Genomic DNA, 5,046 nt, shown 5'->3' on the forward strand with positions numbered 1-5,046 from the left:
CCCCGATGGATGTTGTTTTTGTGGGGTCCGTTGGATGGACCTAGAATTTGACTATTTCATCCGCTGGTTTAAAGGAGGTGGACTTGGATCTTTTGTCTAGTATCACGTCGTCCCTGTCCACTGTGGAGCGTAGCGCGGTTAACTCCTCCGCCACAAGGGCTTCGGATAATGCCTCGAGGGCCAGTGCGGCTGTTTTGTTCTCGGTGCGAAGTGCTATGTCCGGATCACTAGCTAGAGTGATGATTCCATTGGGTCCGGGCATTTTGAGCTTCATGTACCCGTAATGGGGTATGGCTTGAAAAATCATGAATGCCTCCCGTAGAAGGGCATGGTATCTGCTACTGAACGGGGCAACTTGGAATGTGATTTCTTCGGACCTATAATTCTCCAGAGTGCCGAATACTACATCTAGTGTGATTTTCCCAGCGCAACGTGCCTCCCGACTAGGGATGATTCCTTGGAAGGTCATGCTACTTTGCTCAATACGGTTGCTGTCTATTTCCATTTTTTGAAGAGTCTCCTCATAAATGAGGTTTAATCCGCTGCCGTCGTCCATGAGCACTTTAGTGAGACAAAAGACGTCCACAATTGGACTGAGGACCAAAGCAGCTGGTGCTCGGGCTGTTCAGAATTTAGGTTCGTCACTGGCATTGAAAGTAATGGTTGTGTCGCTCCATGGATTTATTGCTGCCACGTGGCAGACTTCGGCAAGGCTGCGGAGTGCTCGCTTACGCCTATTATTTGAGGCGAAGGTCTCAAAGACTGTCAATATTGTATTGTTATCCACGGGAAGGTGCTCTGGTGTGTTTTGGATGAGGAGATCCTCACCGCTCTTGGCCACCTGCCGGAGTACCCAACATACTCTAAGGCTATGTGTTGGTATGGTATCCGATGTACTATGAATTTTGCAGGGCCCGTTAAGCCATCCCTCCAATACGGTTCCACGCCCTGTAGTGGGCTTTTGCTTCTTTGTATTTGAGTCGGGTGACTTATGAGAGTGCACCCTTTTAGTTCGTACTGGGAGTTTTGTCAGAGCCGGATTATCCCAAAATTTTGTTTGGGTTTTCCAGGCGCTTTCCATCGCACAGTACTTCCGTACTATGGCCGCCAAGTCAGTGAAGTGTGCTATGTCACGACGACTTATGGCGTTGAGGATTCCCTTGTCCATGCAATTGTTGCAAAAGAATGAAATTGCGTCTTCCTCACGACAGTCCTTGACCTTGTTCATTACAAGGAGGAATATGGCCCAATAGTGATGTACTGTCTCTTGGGGCGCTTGCCTAATGTGGGAAAGATCATTTGTATCTGGGTGGGTGGGTGGGTGGATTTAAGTCCGGACCTTGACCCAATCTGAGACCCCGGGGCAGGAGAGTTTCCGATCTTGGAAGTTTGGGCTCCGGGATGTTGCCCCGTAAGGGGTCCCGAACTGTGCGTCTAAGGCGGATGGTAACAGGAGGCAAGGGACACGATGTTTACCCATGTTCGGGCCCTCTTGATGGAGGTAATACCCTACGTCCTGCTTGATTGTTCTTGATGATATGAGTATTACAAGAGTTGATCTACCACGAGATCGTAGAGGCTAAACCCTAGAAGCTAGCCTATGGTATGATTGTCTGTTATCCTACGGACTAAACCCTCTAGTGTATATATACACCGAAGGGGGCTAGGGTTACACAAGGTCGGTTACAAGGTAGGAGATCTACATATCCGTATTGCCTAGCTTGCCTTCCACGCCAAGGAGAGTCCCATCCGGACACGGGACGAAGTCTTCAATCTTGCATCTTCATAGTCCAACAGTCCGGCTGTCCGGAGACCCCCTAATCCAGGACTCCCTCACCAGTCGTCCCATGATATAAACTAGGGCCAATCACCTTCAACCGCATGGATCGTCCGGTTAACACCAATCAGAGCAATCGAGCTGCACTAGTCCTCGACCCAATAATTGACGGGTTTCACCTCACACGAGTCCTTATGGACGAAGGTAGTCGTCTAAACCTGCTTTACCAGGACACAGTGCACAAGATGGGCATCGATCATTCGGTGATCGGGCCCACTAAAACCACCTTCAGCGGTATTATACCAGGTGTGAAGGCCTGCTGTACAGGCTCCATCGCCCTTGAGGTAGTGTTTGGATCACCAGACAGTTACCGTGCCGAAGAATTAATCTTCGACATCGTCCCCTTTCGCAGTGATTATCAGGCACTGCTCGGACGAACCGCGTTCGCTCGATTCAACGCAGTACCACATTATGCCTACCGTAAGCTCAAGATGCCCGGTCCGCACGGCGTCATCACGGTTAATGGCAAGGATGAACTTTCCCTCAGCACCAAGGAGTATACCGATGCTTTAACAGCAGAAGCTACAAGTGGCACCTTCCAACCGAACCTCGAGTCTACGGCCCGACTCCCGGACACCGCCAAAGGACTTCGAACTACTTCGCGGCAGGATAGCCCGGCTCGTCCAGACCTCAATTAAACACTTCGGGGAAAGCCAGGACTGGCCACATACCGCGGCTCAACCGCTCTGCGGCACACAAGCATTTCTTACATTTTGTTTGCAGGTTTAACTTTGCGCAGATCAGGACTAGCGATATGGAAGCAGCTCGAGCGCGCAAGGGAATCCTTAGATATTCCCCGCGATGACCATCTGACTATACTCCGGATCCGCACACAGCTTCTTCCCCCTGGTCTTAGCAGGTTCCATAGTCATATTTCTTTTTTACCACATTACCTATACTCACACGCATCGACGTACTATTCAAATACAACATGTGGATTTATATAACGCTTATCTGCTGTTATTTCTTATTGAAATTCTTTTATCAAGTGGCATCCGTACACCGCGATATGCTTTAAATATGCCAGGGGCTTCGTTTTTCCCATAATACGGCAATAAAGTCCGAACACGTTCATGGAAGTTCGGCACCTCGAACTTATAGCACTATATGCATCAGCTCTGAATCATGTCTTGGGTCAAATGTTGGGTTTGCCCAGCTCCCATGTTTTGTTGCCTTACGTTCGGCTATATCGGCTAAGGCGGCACAGGGAGAACTACTGTGATTGTGTCTCGGTTCTTCCGGGCGAGCACCTCAGTAGAGAAAGCCGAAAACTGACTGTCATGATACGGTGAGAGCTGGTCAGCTGTTTGAGAGGTTGTAAAATCTTTAAGGATTTCTCCCGCATAATGCCATAACCAATGCAGCGTGTGATGGATTGGCTTTTCTTCCAATCAGGTGCTTATATAGCCCCTTGTGCGGTCTTCCGAACACTAGGGGCTGCGCCTACCTTCCTTTTATAAAGCTCCTATGGCTAAGTGAGAGTGATAAAGCCCTATAGTCCGATTGCCTGGTTCGTTGTGCTGAACACCTCCTTCGAAGGACCCAAAACTGGGATAAAGAGTGATCAGGTTTATCCCGAACACCCCCATACTTCCTACGTGGGGGAAGAAGCCGACGACTAGCCAACTCTCAGGATTAATATATAAAACGGCCACGCAGGAGGATAAACTTTTATATAACAGGCAATAAATAATAGAGATGACCTTGTTCAACATTACAAAGGACAACATGATTGTATTCATGGAAATATAATATCCTTGGTGCATTGCTCCGCCGCTAGGCAGGATCCTTTCAGGACACTTTCATAATATAATTCGGGCTTGCGGTGCTCCTTCCCCTCTGGCGGTCCCTCGGTCATCAGCTTTTCAGCATCCATCCTCCCCGAGTGAACCTTTGCGCGGGCGAAGGCCATTCGCGCACCCTCTATACAGACCGATCGCTTGATGATGTCAAGTCAAGGGCAGGCACTCACAAGCCACTTCACGAGCCCGAAGTAGCTGCCTGGAATCGGCTCGGCAGGCCATAGCCGGATAATCAAATCCTTCATGGCTAATTCGGCCGCCCTATGCAGTTCGATCAGCTGTTTCAGTTGGTCGGCAAAAGGCATCGGATAATTCGGTGCCAGATACTGCGACCAGAAGAGCTTATCCGCAGTGTTCCCTTCTCCGGCTCGGTAGAATTGGGCAGCATCCGATATGCTACAGGGCAGTTCCGCAAATACCCCTAGAGAAATCCGAACTCAAAATTAGAAACATGATTTTCTCCTCAAATACTTGCTTTACATGGAAAAAAGCCTTACCCGCCGCGATCGTCCTCGCCTCTTGGATCTCCTGCACGGCGCCTTGGGTTTCCCTCTGGGCATCGCGCGCGGCCTGATGAGCCCTAGCGAGTTCAGATTCTTTCTCTGTTAAACTCTGCTCCAAGGTCTTGCATTTCTTCACGGACTCTTGAACCTCCTGCTCAGCTTCAATAACCCTGGCCTTGTGCTTCTCGCGAAGAGCCTGCTCTGCATCTGCCTTTTCCTCGGCCTCGACAACAGCCTTCCTCAGAGCCTCGACTTCGGTCATCGCCCCTGGCGCAAATAATGAAACATATGTTATCATATTGAGAATGTGTTCGCACTGAACGCGAACAAGGCTTGCGCATACCTTGTTTATCTTCCAACTGCCTTTTCAACTCGCCAAGTTCTTCTTCAGCCCGCTCCAGACTTTGATTCAGTCCGGAGACCTCCGTAGCATGAGAGGCAGCAGCTGCTGCAGACGCCTGCTTATAAAAGAAGAGAGATAGATGTCATCAAGTGAGTCTTCCTGCGAACATAAAATTGATCCTCTATCTGGTCCTTTCTTGCACCGAACAATGTATCAGGGGCTACTATCCATACTATGACACTCTTCGAAACCTCATAAAACATACCTCAAAGCCTCTTATAAGGCTGATACAGGCTTCATTCAGTCCACTCTCAGCAGACTGAATCTCCGTAATCACCGCACCCATCAGGGCACGGTGTTCATCGACAATGGAGGCGCTCTTCAGCGCCACCAACAAAACATCCGGCACCTCTGGCTGGACAGAGATTACCGGTGGAACAGACACTCCCCTCCAGCCGAGGGAGGCCGCCTACTTGTTCTGGAGCCATATTGGTCTCCGGAATTGTGTCCGACTGGGAGCCGAATTCAAAATGGCTCCCGCCGTCAACTCCTATGGGAATC

This window comes from Triticum dicoccoides, chromosome 5A (assembly GCF_002162155.2).
Source record: "Triticum dicoccoides isolate Atlit2015 ecotype Zavitan chromosome 5A, WEW_v2.0, whole genome shotgun sequence".
Taxonomy (NCBI): Eukaryota; Viridiplantae; Streptophyta; class Magnoliopsida; order Poales; family Poaceae; genus Triticum; species Triticum dicoccoides.